This window comes from Ochotona princeps, chromosome 1 (assembly GCF_030435755.1).
Source record: "Ochotona princeps isolate mOchPri1 chromosome 1, mOchPri1.hap1, whole genome shotgun sequence".
In the NCBI taxonomy this organism is placed as follows: domain Eukaryota; kingdom Metazoa; phylum Chordata; class Mammalia; order Lagomorpha; family Ochotonidae; genus Ochotona; species Ochotona princeps.
In genome coordinates this window covers 42,700,493-42,720,232 of record NC_080832.1, presented here as the reverse complement: position 1 = coordinate 42,720,232, position 19,740 = coordinate 42,700,493, and positions in this window count along the sequence as shown.

Sequence of the window (19,740 nt, the reverse complement as noted above, 5' to 3'; positions counted from 1 at the left end):
AGCAGGATGCTACACCCAGAGGGGAAATGGAAAAATTATCTTAAAAGTCTGTTGGTGGAATGTGTGTAAACACACCAGACACTGATATGGTGATGACTACAAATAAATGAAAAATGTTGCTAGCAGAAAAATTAAATAACTGGTAATTACAAGTAAAATAATTCTTGAATATATATATGTGAAGTTACAAATAATTCAGTAAAATGGAAGGCAAATATACTTGAAATCATTAAAAAATACTAAGGATGAAAACCAATAAGAGAAAAAAAAAACAGTATCATAAAGTAAAAAGACATGGAAGACACAAAGATGTATACAATATGTATATTTGACATTCCAGAAGAGAGAAGATGAAGGAATGTTCTAAGAGCCAGTGTCTGAGAAGTTACTAAACAGAAAAGAGATACCAGCCTGTAGATTTAAAACCACCATGAACTCCACTTTTAAATTAAATGTGATGAAATTTCACTCTGTACATCAAAGTACAATTTCTGAAAAAAAAAAAAGACAAGAAAATCAATGAGGGAAAAATGACACTTTGCTTTCAGCAGAGCAACAGCAAACTGTCAACTGGTCTCTCAAAAAGATAAAAGCAAATGATAATTGCAGAGAATTTTCAAAGTTGTCGAAGAGAAAAACTTCCATCTAGAGTTATACTAATCCAAGTGAGAATGTCTTTCAAACAGGAACATGAAGAAAAGAACTTTTCAGACAAAATTTGAGGTTTCATTGCTAGTAGACTAATATTAGAATGAGTAAGAAAGGTTATTTGGCTTTTATTTTGTTCTGTTTTCCACCTGAGCAAATAAAGGTTATCTGCTTCAGGTGGAAACACAGAAATATTTGAAGGAATTAAGGCTGGATAACAATGGAACTGGTAATTCTATGGTTATCATTTGATGACAGTTCAGTGAATAAAACAAAAAAAAATAGAATATCTATACACATATTGAACATCCAAAGGTATTTAGAAGTTATTGGAGGGAACTGCGATGTAGCATTGTCATTTATGCTGCCACCTGCGAAGCCAACTGCCCGTATGGGCACCAATTCATGTCCTGCCTGCTGCACTTCTGATCCAACTCCTTCTGATCCAGCTCTCAGCACCTGGAAAAACAGAGCAAGATGGCCCAGTCCTTGAGCTTCTGATAGCCATGTAGGAGACCAGCATAAAACTCTTGCCTCCTAGCAGCAACATGACCCAGCCCTTACCTTTACAGCCATTTGGGAAATAACCCAGCAGTCACAAGACTTCTCCTTCCCTATCTCTCCATAGCACCATCTCTCAAATAAACAAGTTAATTAATTATTATTTTAAAGTGAAAAGTGGGACCCAAGGCTGGGGACTCAGGCCAAAACCACTGCCGAAAGGCAGTGACTGAGTCCTGGGCTTTGGGCAGCCAATGCACCAAGTGGTGTCAGGCTCTGCCTTGGGACACCCACGAATCAGGCCAGTGTTAGTGTAGATGAGAGATGAATTCTGGGTTACTCACAGTAACAGGGTCACGAAAATTTCAGGCAAGCGTGGGGACTGTGATCTGATGGTTTGGAGGGGAGTGTCCATAAGATTTATTTGGGCCAGTCTGATTTACCAACCCAATTAGGAATTCTGAGATGGGCTGTTAGCATAAAGTATCACTGACTGCCAAACACCAGTCCACATCAAAGCTATGAATGGGGGCCTGTCTGGCAGGGCCAGGCACCACTACCTGACTGGGTGGTAGAATAATGGACTGGTCACACTTGGCAGTGACAAGACACTAACCAGCTTGCGAGAGAACTAGGTCTGGGAGTAGACTCTGTGGGCCCAACTCTGACCCTGTGGAAATTCAAGTCCCACTGGTTAGCTCATGCATTGGGGTGGCTGAGCTAGGTATGACCATGACACCTGCGATAACATACTGGTAAAGGAACTGATAGCAGTCTGGGTAGGTCAAGGCAGCAGCACCCAAATGTGCATCCTAAAATAGGATGTGGGGTGAACCGAGCTGCAACTGGAAGGTGGCAGACCGGTCAGGGCCAAGCGAACACTAACTCACAAGGAAGAACAGAAATCAGGATGGAGCACAGGTCATGCTGAACTATGCTCTTACACCGACTGGTCTACATAAGCCATGGATACTAGACCACAGCATTGAAGGCAAAAGCTGAGACAGGTTAGGGGTTGACTCACTGTGTCAGAGCATCCACTGGCACACACATAATCTAGGGCTAGGAATAGATTCGGTTGGGGAGCTGTGAGAGTACACCCTTGCTGGGTTGGGGTTTCCATGGGAGAGTGCAGGGGCCAGATTGGGGCTGCGTTCTGGTCTGCATATGGCTGTAATCTCCTTTGGCACAAGTGTGGACTGGGCACACCAAGCTGGGCTAGACGCCCACACCATCTGGTGCTCTAAAGAAACTGGGTAGATATAGGATGGATCAGGCTAAGGTCTCTGCCCCTACTGAGCCAGTGTCTAGGTATGGACAAGCCTTGGCTGGACTGAAACATCCGACAATAAGAACTGGAATGTATTGAAGGCTAGCAAAGAGGGCTGGCCCATGAAACCACCAGTACGCGCAAGATCTGGCACAGGGAGAGGGTCTGATGGAAGAGCTTGGGAAACTTCTCTGTCAGGACACAGTCCCTATAGGTGAGCACAAAAAGCATGATAGGGAGCAACCCATACCAGGCCAGAGAAAGATACTCACCGGCATACATATGGCGTGGTTGGGGACAGACCAGGCTGAATCCATCCACATCATCCGCTGGTGAATCTGAGCACCAGAATAGAGTATAGATCAGGCCAGGATTGGTCACGACACAAATCAGTGCACATTATGGAATGTCAAGGTGGGGTGAGGGTGAGCCATACCAGATGTGTTCACAGCACCCAACCAGCACACATGAGAACCAGGGGGTAGGGAGCAAAGCTGGAAAGGGGAAATGTAGGCTCCTGTGCTGGACAACCACTCCCACTGGAGAACATGAGTTGGGATGGGGGCAGACCAGACCAGGCAGGACTACAACACTTGTGAGCCTTGTGTGAGCTAGACCAGGGACAAGCCAAGTTGGGCCGACTGTTCCGATTGGGTGAGGGTTGGTTGGGCTTTGCTGCAGCATAAGCTGGCAGAGGCTGTCACTGGGGCTTATTCTTTCAAGTCAAACTCCGAAACCATCTGAAGAGTGCATAATCTGGGATTGGGAGTGGCCTAGTAGGGAGACAGTTGGCACCTCCCTCTTGGGCTACCACTCCCACTGAAGAGCATGAAAATCAGGACAGGGGCAGGTTTGGTTAGACAGAAAGGCAGCTGCCAGTATGTGCATGGGCTGGATAGTGGGGTTGGTTGGGTTGAACTAGGCTTCAATGCCCATTAATATGTATGAGAGCTAAATGGGATGTGGGACAGACTGAACAAGTCTGTGGTACCTACTGGCATGCATGGGAACCAGGGTAGGGAACAGGCCTCCTGGGAATTATGGGGAGTTGCCCCAACTAGGCTGCAGCTCCACTGGTTTGCCTGAGGGCAGAGTATGAAGTGGGCAGGATCGGGCTACACTATAACACCCATTGGTTCACGTGGAAGACAGGGCTGGAAACAGAACTGACTCAGCAATTGCAACCACCATCATGTGCATAAGCTGATTGGGGCGACAGATTGTGCTGGACCCTGTACTGGCAAACACATACAAGAATCAGGTCTGGGATCACCTCAGATGAAGTTTCTTTGGAGATCCCTCCAACTGAACTGCTGATCTAAGAACCTCAACCATGAAAAGACTATGTCAGCCAGTGAATTCTAAATAGATTTCATTGCGATTGGAATGGTGAGATTGGCAGCAATCAGAACTGTTGAACTATCAAAACTGCTTGAGCAGGACCCTCAGAGCAAGTCTCACATTGGGGGCTTGGGATGGGTGGGAGGCTTGGTAGGGCTTCTCCCTTTTTTTCTCCCCTGACCTCAGATACAGGGAAATAGTGATGGTATTAGTGTGGAAACAATGCTATTACGCACTTTCCTATAGCTCTTGACCCTTTGTACTCTAATCAACTACATAAGATTATTAAATAAATAAATAAATAAATAAATAAATAATTGGGAAATGATATCAAGATAAATTTACTTGGTTCAAGAATTTTTAAAATTTATATATGTATGTTTTCATGAAACACCCTTTTGTAAAGGCTTTGGAGATCCTTCATATGTACACTATATTTTAAATATAAACAGAAATCATATTATAATACAAAGAATTATAAAAGTTATAAAACTTTCAAATTTCTGGCTTATGAGCTTTTGCTGTTCTTTCTACCATTGTCTATATCTACAATGTCATGGTACACATAAATAGAAGAATGATAGACTTGTGACTGTTGCTGAGGGATTATGCTATTGTTATGCTGTAGGAGAACACAGTGGGGAGTGTGAAAAGTGAAATCTGTAGCACTATAATTTGTCAAGAGTGCCTAATGTTAATCCATAGTAACAAAAAGGAATATAACAAAATGTGTTCTGTAGAAGATAACAGCAGAAAAGTGCTAAAATATTTGCATGTTAAAAACAGAGAAAAACATACAATTCAGTAGCAAAAGGAAACAAAAATTGATCTTTAATATAAACATATGTACAGTGTTTGTAAGACAATGTCTATTTTTTTGATGAAGTCTATTGCTCTGAAAGTACAATGAGTGACTGTAGATTGACAACACCAATGGTCATGATATGATTCTAGTGTCCATCTTCTACATATAAACTCCTGTTATTGGGGGTGTCTTGAAGCTGACTACCCTATGAATTAACTTTGAATTGCATGAAGTAGTGGGATTCTGGATAAACAGATCTAATTCCTATGTAAGAGAATATCAGCAGCATGAGGAGGAATTTTTCTGGAACATGAACCTTGGTGAAATCTGACCAGGAGGGTTTGTCCTTCAAAGCTGGACATCTCTGGGCAATATTAATTAATTGAAACACAAGTTGCTTTAGAAAATTAGCTTTAAACAAAACTTTGGGATTAAAATCAACATTTTTATGTGGTATCTAACCTTTTGGGATTGGCTCATTTCCCTTAAAATAATGGTAAACCATAAAACTGGAAACCATAATGCTAAGGGAAATGAGCCAATCCCGAAAGGTTAAATACCACATGTTTGCCTTAATTTAAGATGATATGATGTTATGTATAACATGTTCTGTTATGTATGTTATATGTTGTGTAAAAACTAAAATTGAAATGTCAATGAGGTGGTCACAGAAGGTGGTTAAGATCTCGCATTTACTTTTACCATATTGGTTACTCATTACTATGTCAATTAATTCGATAATGATGTGAATTTTCGCTGATGGTATGTTGGAGCTTTCAATTGACTGGGATGATACTCTGCTGGCTCTGTCTTCAGACCGGAGAGGGTATACCTAAGAAGCTGTTGAACTTGACTGGACAATAAGATGCTGGACTCTATGTTTGGTATATGCTTGCAATGGGGGAATCTCAACTGAACTTGAAGTGTGGTAATGCTACAAGGTGGAGGAATCCACCATGGTGGGAGGGTTTGGGGAGGGGTGGGGAGAACCCAAGTACCTATGAAACTGTGTCACATAATACAATGTAATTAATGAATAAAAATAATAAAAAAAGAAAAAATCTGATATACTTTTTTTATTACTTACATTGCATTATATGGCACAGTTTTATAGGTACTGGGATTTCTCCCACCCCACCCCACCTTAAACCCTCCTTCCATGGTGGATTCCTCCACCTTGTTGCATAACCACAGTTCAAGTTCACGTGAGATTCTTTCATTGCAAGCATATACCAAGCATAGAGTCCAGCATCTTATTGTCCAGACCAATTAAATGGCTTGTTGGGGAGACCATCTCTGGTTTGAAGGCAGAGCCGGCAGAGTATCATCCCGATCAATTAAAAGCCCCAACAGAACATCAGCAACAATTTATAACGTTATGGAAATAATTGACATAGTATTGAGTAACCAATATGGTAAAAAAAAAATGCAAGTTCTTTACCACATCCTGTGACTTCTTCATTGACATTTCAATTTCAGTTTATACACAATTGGGTTCTATACACCTTAAGATAGCTATAGATTACTAAGCAGCTGACTCGCGTCTATTTTCATCATAGCGTTTAGCATTATATAGCATTGAAGCATAATTTTGCTGAACTTGGCTTTTTTTTTTTTCGGGTAGTCTAGACTGTCTTCTAACTCTAACAAGACATATGTCAACAGTTTAGGTGCAGAACAGTTTTAGGAGCGGTGTGCAGAGAAATCTTCAATACCCTAGTGAGGAGTACCAATTTTTCTGTCCCACCTAGTAAGGTATAAGTGAATCCACGCTGACCATTTCCTGTCTGATTCTAAGCTTTCCTTGTTGTTCTCTATCTATTCTAGAGTTTTGTTTGTTTGTTTCTTTGTTTTGAGGGGTTTCTGGAGTGATCCTGATGGTCATTGCAAAAGAGGGTGGGGACCCAAGGTTGGAACCAAGCGAGGACCAGAGAAAGCTCCTCTTCCTAGTCCTGAAGGAGGTTTACTGTTCTTCCCATTCTGAGGACCGCTCAGGGCTCCTGGCTGTTGTGCTGACGCCCTTGGATCCTACAAAGAAGGATGTGGACTTCTTTCATCCCATGTGGTAGATTCAAGCGGGAGCAGATGACCTCAGAATTCTTGGCCTCCGAAGGCACTCCAATTCCCTGTGGTCTCTTTGGCAGTTGGGATGTTGTCCTTGGTGCTGGTACTGATGGTCCTTGGTGAGAAACCATGAGTCTTCAGGGCTGGGATACAAGCCACCTCCTGTCCTCCTGCTCCGCTCTGGGGTACCCCCCTGCTCCGTACATATGACCTCCTGTTAAGAGGTTGTCAGGACTGCTCTTAATTCCCCTTATATGTCTTTATAGTTTTACTATTGTCTAATACTGATTCAAGTCTGTTGTCTATGAGTTACCAGTTATGATCCTGGTAGGTTATATTTTACATTTTCCTTACACATTCTAGGGAGATGAAAGATTTCTCTGCTCTCCCTCCCCACTATGGGACAACATAGGGTATTAAAAGTATATTAGGTTTTACAGTTCTTTGATGTAGATCATAAGCAGTCTGACTCACATTGACGTTGGTTCACTGGTTACTTCACAATATCTTATTGCATGTGACATAGTCTGTTTGAGGATGAGATAATATTACATTTCACATATACTGTTTTTCTTTTTTTTAAGATTTATTCATTTTATTACAGCCAGATATACACAGAGGAGGAGAGACAGAGAGGAAGATCCTCCATCCGATGATTCACTCCCCAAGTGAGCCGCAACAGGCCGATGCACGCCGATCCGATGCCGGGAACCTGGAACCTTTTCTGGGTCTCCCACGTGGGTGCAGGATCCCAAAGCCTTGGGCCATCCTCAACTGCTTTCCCAGGCCACAAGCAGGGAGCTGGATGTGAAGTGCAGCTGCCGGGATTAGAACCGGCGCCCATATGGGACCGCGGGGCTTTCAAGGCGAGGACTTTAGCTGCTAGGCCACGCCGCTGGGCCCATACATATACTGTTTTTTATATTGACATCATATCATCTTGAATTAAGGTAAACATGTGGTATTTAGCCTTTTGGGATTGGTTTATTTCCCTTAACATTATGGTTTCCAGTTGGGCCCATTTGGCCACAAAGAACTGCATTTTGCTTTTTCTTTAAAAGCTGAGTAGTATTGCATGGAGTAAATGAACCATAGCTTTCTTTTCCAGTTTTCCACTGATGGGCATTTCGGTTGCGTCGATGTTTTTGCAATTACTGATTGTGCTGCTATCAACATAGGAGTGCATGTTGGTTTCTCGTGCAACAGGTGTTTTGGACATATTTCTCGTGACACAGGTGTTCTAGATATATTGCTGGATCATATTGTATGCAGACTTTGAGTTGTTTGAGTGTTCTCCATACTGATTTCCATAGAGGCTGTACCAACCTGCAGCCCCACCAGCAGTGGAATAGAGTTCCTTTGTATGTGGGCCAATCTGATTGGTGTTAGGTGGTATCTCATTGATGTCTTCATTTGGATTTCCCTTATTGCCAGGGAACTTGAGCATTTTTTCATGTGTTTGTTTGTCATTTGGGTTTGTTCCTTTGTGAAATGTCTGCTCCTTTCCCATGCCCATTTCTTGAGTGGCTTGTTTGTTCTGGTATTTTGTTTTTTTTTGGAGTTCTTTATATATTCTGGAGATTAGCCCTCTATCACCTATGTAGTGCGCAAAGATCTCCCATTCTGTGGGCTGCTTTTTTATTTTGTTGATTGTTTCCCTTGCTGTACAGGAGCTTCTTAGTTTGATGAAGTTCCATTTGTTTATTTTGGTCTTAATTGCTAGTGCTTTTGGTGCCCTTTTTAGGGAGTAGGGACCTACCCCTAGATCTTGCATGGTAGTTCCAAAATTTTCTTCCAAATGTTTGTAAGTTTCTGGGTGTAGGTTTAGATCTTTTATCCATTTAGATTTGATCTTAGTGCATGGTGAGAGATGTGGGTCTATCTTTTTGTTTCTGCAGGCTATCAACCAGTTGTCCCAACAGCATTTATTGAAAAGACCTTCCCATTTGCCTGGATTGCTGTTTGTATTTTTGTCAAAGATTTATTGGCTGTATCTGTGTGGGTTCCCTTCCATTATTTCTATTCTGCTCCATTGATCCTCCTCTCTATCTTTGTTCCAGTACCAGGCTGTTTTGATAACCACCACCTTATACTATGTCCAGAGGTCCAGAACTGTGATTCCACCTGTTAACTTCCTATTTTTCAGGATGTTTTTAGCTATTCGTGGTTTTTTGTGTTTCCAGATGAACCTTTGGATCATTGTTTCCAGTTCAATGAGGAATGTTTTGGGCAATTTAATTGGGATTGTATGGAATGTATATATTGCTTTTGACAGTATAGATATTTTAGTGATATTGATTTTACCTATCCAGGAGCATGGGATGTTACTCCATCTTTCTAGATCTTGTTCAATTTCTTTTTAAAATATTTTGTAGTTCTCTTCAAAAAGGTCTCCTACATTTTTGGTTAGATTTATTCATAGATACTTCATGCTTTTGTCTGTTATTTTGAATGGTACCTTGCTGGTTAGATCTTTTTCCATATTGGGGCTGTTCACATACACTATGGCTGTTGATTTTTCTTCATTAATTTTGTACCCTGCCACTCTACCTAATTCTTGTGTAAGTTCTAGGAGTCTCTGTATTGAGTCTCTTGGTTCTTCTATGTAAAGGATCATGTCATCTGTGTATAGTGAAAGCTTGACTTCATCGTTTCCCATTTGAATTCCTTTGATTTCTTCTTCTTGCCTTATGGCCGCAGCGAGTACCTCTAGGACTATGTTGAATAGCAGTGGTGATAGTGGGCAGCCTTGTCTTGTTCCAGATCTCAGTGGGAAGGGTTCCAGTTTTTCTCCATTCAGTATGATGCTGGCTGTGGGTTTTTCATATATTGCTTTGATCATGTTATGGATTGTTCCTTCTATGCCTACCCTTGTAAGGGTTTTTAGCATGAAGTGATGTTGGATTTTGTAGAAAGCTTTTTCTGCATCTATAGTACTATTATGTGATTCTTGTTTTTCAGTTTTTGGATGTGGTGTTCACATTTATGGATTTCTGTATGTTGAACCCTCCCTGCATTCCAATGATGAATCCTACTTGCTCCGGCTGAATGATCTCTCTGATGTTTTTTTGAATTCTCTTGGCTAGGATTTTGTTGAGAATCTTAGCATCAATGTTCATCAGAGAGATAGGTCTGTAGTTTTCCTTCTCTGTTAGTTTTATATCCAGTTTTGGGATTAAGGTGATGTGGGCTTCATAGAATGAATTTGGAAGGGTTACTTCTTTTTCTATTGTTTTGAAGAGTTTGTAGAGGATTGGGGTTAGTTCTGTTCAGAATGTTTTGTAGAATTCTGCAGTGCAACTGTCTGGGCCTGGGCTTTTCTTTGTTGGCAGATCTTTAACGACTGATTCAATCTCTGCTTCTGTTATGGGTTTGTTCAGGTCTTCTTTTTTGCCTCTGGGCTAAGGTGGTGGGAGTCTAAGTACTGTTTCATTTCCTGGTGTTTTTCTGATTTGTTGGAGTACAGTTCTTTGTAATAAATTCTGATTATTTTCTTAATGGTTGTAGTGTCTGTTGTTATGCTGCCTTTTTCATCCTTGATGCTGTTAATTCTCATTTTCTCTTGTTTTTTCTTTGTCTATTGGGCCAGTGGGGTGTCTATTTTATTTATCTTCTCAAGAAACCAGCTTTTTGATTCCTTGATTTTGTGTATAGTTTTTTATTTCTATGTGGTTTTCTCCTCCTTTGTTTTGATGATTTTTAGTTTCCTGTTGTGTATGGGGTCCTTCTGCTGCTGCTTTTCTAATTGCTGGAGGTGTGTGCTAAATTCCTGTATTTGGTGCCTTTCTTCATGAGTTCCAATTGCAATGAGCTTACTCCGTAGCACTGCTTTGGTGGTGTCGCACAATTTTTTTTATTCATTTATTACATTGTATTATGTGACACAGTTACATAGATACTGGGATTCCTCCTCCCCCTCCCCACACCCTCTTCCCGTGGTGGATTACTTCACCTTGTTGCATAACCATAGTTCAAGTTCAGTCGAGATTCCCTCCCTGCAAGCATATACCAAACATAGACTCCAGCATCCTATAGGCCAGTTAAGTTCCTCAGCTGTTGTATCTGAGTTTTCATTGGTTTCCATAAATTTTTTGATGTCGTCTTTAATTTCTTCTCTTTCCCATTGTTTATTTAATAGCATTTGTTCAACCTCCAAGAGTTTCTATAATTCCTGGGGCATTTTGAATTGCTGATTTCCAGTTTCATTACATGGTGGTCTGAGAGGGTACATGGTAAGATTCCAATCTTTTTGAAGTTATTTAAGTTTGCTTTGTGTTCTATCATGTGGTCTATCCTGGAGAAGGTGCCATGCATTGCTGTAGAAAATGTATGATCTGTGGCATTAGGATAAAAAGTTCTATAAATGTCTGCCAAGTCCAGTTGTTCTATAGTTTGTGTGAGCTCTGTTGTTTCTTTGCTGAGTTTTTGTTTTGTTGATCTGTCTATTGGTGTTAATGGGGTGTTCAGATCTCTCAGGATTATAGTATGTTCGTCTATATCTCCCTTCAAGTCTGTAAGTAATTGCTTCATGTAGCTAGGTGCATCTGGACTTGGAGCATAAATGTTAAGGATGGTAATTACTTCCTAAGGGATCATTCCTTTCACCAATATAAAATGTCTCTCCCTGTCCCTTTTGATGTTTGTCACATTGAAGTCTATGTCATCTGAAATTAGGACAGCTACCCCAGGCTTTTTTTTTTTTTTTTTTTTTGTTCATTGCCATGAAATATCTTTTTTCCATCCCTTCACTTTCAGTTTCTTAGCATCTTTTCTGGTTAGATGTGTCTCTTGTAGGCAATAGATAATTCAGTCCTGTTTGATGATCCATTCCGTTAATCTCTGTCTTTTGATTGGTGAGTTTAGGCCATTTGTGTTAAGTGTTAATATTGAGAGGTTGCGATTTTGCCCGGCCATGTGTGTGTATTTTTGTGGGTGTTGGTATCTGCCTAATTCCCCCTCCTGTGTGAACTTTAGTTGGGAGACCTTCTTGTTTGCCATCTTCGCTTATGGTTTGCCTCCTTTTTTTTCTGGATTTAGCACATTTCTAAGGAGATTTTGTACAGCTGGTTTTGTGCTAGCATATTCTAGTTTCTCTTTGCTATGGAAATATCTGATTTCCTTCTCAAATACAAATAACATCTTTGCTGGGTACAATATTCTTGGTTGACTGTTGTTCTGTTTCAGGATTTGGAAGATCTTTGTCCATTCTCTCCTTGTCTGTACGGTCTCTTCAGAAAAGTCAGCAGTGATTCTGATTTGTCTTCCCCTATATGTGATATTTTCTCTACTTCATACTTGTCTCAGGATTCTTTCTTTGTCTTTGTTGGAGTGGAACTTGAGCACCATATGTCTGGGTGAGGATCTCTTTGGATCGTATCTGTTGGGAGTTCTCTCCCTGTCCTGGATTTGGGTTGGGCTCATGTTCCAAGTGTTTTGGAAGTTTTCCTGTATAATTTTGTCGAGCAGCCTTTGCATTCCTGACTCTCTGCTCCTTCAGGAAGGTCTATAATCCTGATATTCGATTTTCTGAGGTTGTCTTTCATTTCCTGTATGATCTTGTTGATTTTGTTCAGACTTATCTCCAGCTGTTTAATGAGCTGAGTACCTTCATTCTGCGTGTCTTCAGTCTCAGAGATCCTCTCTTCTGCTCTATTTATTCTGTTGGTTAGACTCTCAACTTAGTTCTCTAAGTCAAAGATTTTGCTTTTCACTTGTTGTATTTCTGTGACTATGTGGTTCTAGAATTCCTTGAAGTCTTCTCAGTTCTCCTCATTGTCTCTGACGAATTTTATCATTATTTTTTTAAATTCCTTGTCTGGTAGCAGTTCCATGTCCTCATCTCACATCTCCGAAATAGATATTGGTTTTTGGTCCTTTTTTGGTGGAGTGCTGTCTCTCTCGTCTGCATCATTACTTTTTCTGATACCTTTTCCCATTGCGTTATTGTTTCTTGTTGACTTGGGTGATTTATTCTCTGATTTGTTTTTTTCAGTTTCTGGTTTCAGTGCAGTAGTCTGGAGTAGGTGTGATTCTGTTACTGCTTTTTGGTTTGCATATGGAAGAGAATTTCTCTTAGTTCTATTGGGGATGTTTGGTTAGCTTGGGGGGTAGGGTAGTTTTGTTAGCCCTTGGATGTAGATAGCCCTCTGTAACTGGGGTTCTCTAAGGTCTGTAGGCTATGGCATCATTCCGTGTGCTTCTTCAGAGGTAGGGTGTAGTAGCAGCACCTTGTAACTTCAGGGCTCCGTGACTCTTGTCTGGGTGGATTTGGGAGACCCACAGCGCCCCTCACGCCTGTGAGGGAGTATGCGTCAGGGTACCAGGGGCTCAAGCTATGGGCATCAGGACTGCCGCCTTGGAGCCTGCAGTTGTGGAATAGCCAGGCCCTGCCCTGACACTAAATGCAGGTGCCTGACACTAAATGCAAAAGCAGTCATGCAGAGAGAGGTAGCACACGCCTCCAGTGCTGCACTGCCTCGGAGTCTTCAGGTGTGGAGCAGCATGACGCTGTCTTGATGCAAGAGGCAGGTGCTGGTGCTCTGAGGGGCTGGCAAGGGCAGTCTCTCAGAGAGAGTGAGGTAGCGCACCACTGGGAGGACCTGTAAGAGCGTTCCGCCCAGCCCCCACACCAATTGGAGTGTCCTGTTCTCACACAGCCTCAGTCTCAGAGAATGCTGGAGGGGAGGGGCACACCAAGCAGGACCAGATTCCATGAGGCTCTCTCAGGGAAAAAGATCTGAGGGGACCTTCACCCCAGCCACTCCTGCCTCACTGGAGCTCTGGGCATCCTGGCACCCAGGCGCCAAGAAGCCTCCAAGCCAGGTTCTGCCCAAGGCCCGTGCCACCTGGAGTGTCAAGCACTCCCACAGCTCTGGTCGCTGGAAACTCCACCAGGGGGAGAGGCACAAGTGGGATCGGACTCTGTGTGGCACTCTCAGGAAGCATGCCCCTAGTTCACCTTCCACTGGAGCTTCTGTCCCTCCCGCAGAATGCCGCTGCTGCTGGTGGGGATGCTTGCAAAAGGCGAACTGTCCAGCTCTCTCTGTTTCCTCTGAGTTGGCTGGGATTCCTGACTGGCACTCCCTCCACCTGGGGCGACTCACCAAGTTTCGAGCATGTCACTGTGTTCCCTGCCTTCTTTCTCTGGATTCCTTCCAAGTTATGGTACTCTTCTTGGCTTCTCAATGTCCAGGGGGCTTTGGGCACTCTTCCCTGCGGTTCTCTGGTCTGCCACACTCCCCTCAGCTACACCCTGTCCCTCCTTCACCGCATCCTCCTCTATGCCCGTCCTCCTAGGTCAGCCATATTGCCGATCTCCTCCAAACCTAATATACTTTTAAGACTCTATACTACTCAAAAACGGGAAGGGAGAACAGAGAAATCTCCCATCTTGCTAGAATGTGTGAGGAAAATGTGAAGTATAACCTATCAGGTACATACCAGATAACTTATAGACAACAGACTGGAACCAGCATTAGACAATAGTAAAACTACAAAGACATACAGAGGAATCAAGAGCAGTCCTGACAACCTCTTAACAGGAGGCCATATGCACAATGTAGGGGGGGGGACCCCAGGGTGGAGCAGGGGGACAAGAGGAGGCTTGTATCCCAACCCTGGGGACTCCCAGATCCTCACCAAGGTCTATCAGTATGGGCACCAAGGACTACATCCCAACTGCCAAGGAGACCACGGGGAACTGGAATGCCTTTAAAGGCCAAGAACTCCGAGGTCATCTACTCCCATTTAGATCTCCCACATGGGATGAAAGAAGCCCAAATCCTTCTTTGCAGGATCCAAGGTCATCGGAACAACTACCAGGTCTGCAGAAACAGAACAGTAAGCTTCCTTCAGGATTAGGAAGAGGAACTTTGGTCCTCACTTAGTTCCAACTTTGGATCCCTACCCTATCTTGCAATGACCATCAGGGTCGTTCCAGAGCCCCCACCCCAAATCACACACACATACACACACACACATGCATGCATGCACACACACAAATTGGAATAGATAGACAGGAAACAACAAGCAAAGCTTGGAACCAGACAGGAAATGGTCAGCATGGACTCACACATACCTTACTAGGTAGGACACAAAGATTAGTTACTCCTCACTAAGGTATTGAAGATTTCTCTGCACACCCCTTCTAAAACTGTTCTGTACTTCAACTGTTGACATATGTCTTGTTAGAGTTATAACCCAGTATAGACTATCCCAAAATCTGCCAAGTTCAGCAAAATTAAGCTTCAACGCTATAAACTCCTGAATGCGGAAATGAAAATAGACACGAGTCAGCTGAATAGTTCCCTATGGCCTTTTTAAGGTGTATAGCAGCCAGTTCTGTGTATAAATTAAAATTGAAATGTGAACGAAGTAGTCACAGGATGTGGTTAAGAACTTGCATTTTTTTTAACATATTGGTTACTCAATATCATGTCAATTAATTCCATAATGTTGTAAATTAATATTGATGTTATGTTGTGGCTTTGAATTGATCAGGATGATATTCTGCCTGGTCTACTTTCAGACCAGAGATGGTCTCCTCAAGAAACTGTTGAATTATCTGGACAATAAGCTGCTGGACTCTATGCTTGCAATGAAAGAATCTTGAGTGAATTTAAAATGTAATACAGCAACAAGGTGGAGGAATCCACCAAGGGGGGAGGGTATGGGGAGGGGTTGGGGGAATCCCAGAGCCTATGAGACAGTGTCACATAATGCAATGTAATCAATAAAAAATAATATATAAAAAAATCAACGTTTTCAGCACTTTATGAAAAGTTTAAATAAGTCAGTCATGAAACTAAATAGTAGATTCTAATGTGGGAAAAAATGATAGCTTTAGGATTTCTTTAAGTCATAATAATAAATTATGGGAAAACCTGTCAGGACTATTTCCATTAAAATTGAATCATTATCCCCAGCAAGATTTCTTAGTGGCCAAAGCCTCACCTTGCAACGCACCAGGATCCCAAATGAGCACCGGCTTGTGTCCCTGCTGCTCCACTTCCCATCCATTCCCCAGCTTGTGACCTAGGAAAGCAATAGAATATGGGCAAGGCCTTGGGACCCTTCACCAATGTGACAAACCTGGAGGAAGAATCTGGCTACTGGCTTCAGATCAGCTCAGTTCCAGCCTTTGTGGTCACTTGGGGACTGAACCACCAGACAGAAGATCTTTCTCTCTGTATCTTCTTCTTTCTTTATAATTGCATTTTCAATAAAAATGATGTAATAAAATCTTTTTAAATTTTTAATATTTTATTAGGTAGTAAAATTATTAGATTGGATTGAAATGTTATTGAATGAGGTTGCCAGGGATTTGTTTTTTCCATGCCAGAATGTCTTTCCAGGGGCAGGTATATTGTACAATAGGGAAGGTGATGCTAGGGACAGCTTGTCACACTCCAGAGTTTTTTTATTCAAGTTTTTTTTTCTTTTTCTTTTTCTCTTTTTTTTCAAACTTTGGTTTTACTTCTGATTCCAGAATCCTACAGAATACATATTGAGAGAAAGCAGAGTAGTGTCACCCACATCAAGATTTTGAGCAAATTCTATTGTCCTGTTTTTGAATGCTCTGAATAAATAATCCAGTGTCTCCAAGGAAAAGCTTTGATGAATGATGCTTACTTTTACAATGTAAAATGTACACCCTGCTATTTATTACTCTATTCTATCATTATTCTATTTAGAAAAAATATGTTCATCATGCTGCAGTCCATTGACTTTGGGACACAGTAAGATTGGAATGTGAGTTTGAGAATCCCTGGTATAGATATCACCATTTCTTTTAGAGTGTAACACACTCTCATGGACTCATGTGGTTCAGAACATCTCTGTTCTTTGTCAGTTTCATGGTACAGCTTAAGTGATGACACAACCAACAATAAAACAACAGACTGAAGTAGGTGTCTGGCATAGTGGTTGGATGCTGCTTGGATTATTCACATGCTATATTGAAGTATCTGAATTTGAGTCCTGTCTGTCTGCTGCTGTGTGCCCTGGATGCCAGCAGGTAATGGTTTAACTAGTCTGTTTTCTACTACTCATGTAGAAGACCTTGGCTCTGACTGCAATGAAAGGCCAGCCTGAACTGTTGTGGACATATAGGGGGTAAACCACTGAATAGGAGCTCTCTGTCTCCCTCCCTCCTTCTGTATCTGTCACTTTGCCTTTCAAATATCAAAACCAAAAATGTCAAAATCATATAACTTTTCTACCAAAAATATTTCAAAACAAAATATTTAAATTATAGTTGGAGAACTACTTGCAAATATATGCTAACTCATCAGGCCACAATACCCTAGGAATAAGGTATTAGTAACATAGCTAATATGCATTTTTGAGAACATTTATTTAAAAATTGTATTAACTCTATTCTAAAGAAGGTGTTTATTAAAATGTAAAATCTGTTAACACTAATATTGCAGCAAATACAAGTCATCCCTAATTTCTTTTATTATAGAAGGAGATTTTTCAGGGCCTGTACTGTGGCATGGAGTGTAATAAGGCAACGACAGAACAGCATCAATGACATCTTGCATCAGAACTGATTCCTGTCCTACTTGCCCCAATTCCTATCCTACTCCCTGTTAATGCTATGGAAAAACAGAATAGAAGGTTTCTGCTTTTCTTGCTTCCAAAGTCTTAGGTTCTTGCACCCATGTGGGAATTCTGGAAGTAGTCCCTGGCTCCTGGCTTTGGACTAGACCAGCTCTGGGTATTGTAATCATTTTGGGAGTGAGCCAGCTTATAAAAGATCTCCCTTTGTCTAACTCTTTCAAGTAAAATAAATATAATTCTAAAAATATTTTTCATGGGTTTGGAATCACTCTAAAAGTAACAATGGTAAAGTTTATTTGGGAAGCAATATCTTTGACCAAGATGGAAACTGAAAATAATATACATGCATCGTCTTTACAATAATTAAATTTTAAGACTGATTAATACACTAATTAAACTTTAAGACTATTGGTACCACTATGTTTGAAAGAAAGAAATGGCAAAATCATCAATATGATCACTTTCCTGGTTTGCTTCTGGTTTGAGAGGGTACTCCAGAGGTTCATATTACAGAATCTTAGTCCCTGGTGTGGAAATAATGAGGCAGAAGTTAATTAGGTCATCAGGAAAGTATTCATGGAAGAGCTTACTGATGATTCTGAGTGGGTTAGTTCTTATTAGAAAGGTTTATTATAAGTGCAGCAAGTTATGCATTTGTACTTTTTTTTTTTTTAACACAGCCAGTCCTCTTTCTGCTCAACATGTAAAGCGGGAGAAGTGGGAGTAGGGAAGGTTAGACATAATCTTGGTGCCATGCTCTTCTGCTTCCAGAACTTTGAGTTACAAAATTTCTTTCTAAAATCTCAGCCTCATGTACTTTGTTATGAAAACCAGATCCATTCCCTTTTTACTTCAGTGCAGAGTTAGACCATAGTCTTGTGCTTATGCATCTAGCTGATATAAAAATGGACAGTTCCCCCTACATTTTTAAAGGGTTCATAAACAGAGAGAGAAATCCTCCACCAACTGCTTCACTCCCAAAATGGCTGCAATGGCTAGGGTTAAGATGGCAGAAGCCAGTGCTTCCCCCAGGTTTTTCTCATGAAACATGCACTTGGCATCTCCTTTTCACCTTTTTATAAGGCTTTAGCAGGAAAACTGCAATAGAACAGATAGAACAGGAATAGGTGGCCATATGGGCTTCTTGCACTCCAGGCAAAGGCATAGCACTGGTCCCTCTAGGAAAATATTTTACATTCAGTGATGAATCACTTCAATTTTAGAGCTCTTTACAGTTAGATCTTTATGCTTGCATTTTTTTCCCCTTATTCTTGAAAGATAATGTTAGGACAACCTTAAAGTCACATATTAAATTCAACAGAATCTGGCTTCCTGCACCCATGAAACTGAAGGTATAAAGTATATCTCATGCTCTCATCCTTTCTCTCTTTCCTCCTCCCCCCACACCAACAAACATACACAAACACACAAGCAGAACATGTAAGTGATAAAAAGGTAATATTTAAGGTAATTGAATGTTTCAGCATTTAAAAAAGGTTTTATTGATTGATTGATTAGAAAGACAGATTTTACAGAGAGATAAGGAGAGACAAAGAAAGATCTTCCATCCTCTGGTTTACTCTGCAAGTGTTTGCAACAGCAAGAGCTGAGCCAATTGAAAACCAGTAGCCAGGAGCCATGGCACTGTTTCTGGAATGTTAAGCTTTATCCAGCAAAAAGGATTGCTTACCTTAACAAATGGCAGAAAATAAAAATTCTGAGAATCTCTATTGTCAAAAATTCAAGACAACTAAACTGGTAGATTATTGCATTCTATAGCTTTTAATAAGCTTGATTATGTAACAGATTGACTTTAGTGAGGAGTAGTTACAAAGAATCTTTGACAATGTTTCTTTCTGTAAAAATAAAGCTCACTAATCAATGCTTTATTTTCATTTGTAAATCCCATTAATAACCAGAAAAGGTATAATTATTCAACTGTAAGATCTTATTAAATGCCTATTCATAGGCTTTCGAAAATGTCACTGAGCTAAATCCTGCACATAATGAATAAAACACAAATATATTTACTGATCTAAATGTGATTGACCTTTACAGTAGTAACAAAAATCTTCAGAGAAGTATCATAATGATTATTCTTAGTAACTATAAGATTATGTGACATTAGCATAAAATAATATTTTATTTCAGATTCATACTCTGACCTCAATCATTGCACACTTCAGGGCATTAACACATTTATTTTTTATATCTTCAAAATCACCTATCTATTTAATTTTTAAAAATGTTAATCTATTTTATCTATTTCATCTTCTTCAGTGATATCATACATGTAACCACACTTAAATTCAACTAGAACTCTAGTTCAAGAAAAAAAAACAGAAAAACTTTTCTGTAGAATAAAATAAAATCATTTATATTAATAAAAAAAGTTCAGAAAAATATGCATTATGAAAATGTTTTCATAGATATCATGCCACAGTAAAATTAATTCCCCCAAATTAAAATATTGAGTGTACTACATTCCCATATCATTTTGAAGAACTTTCTGATGAATTACTTTCAGATTGCAATTGCAAAAATTTTA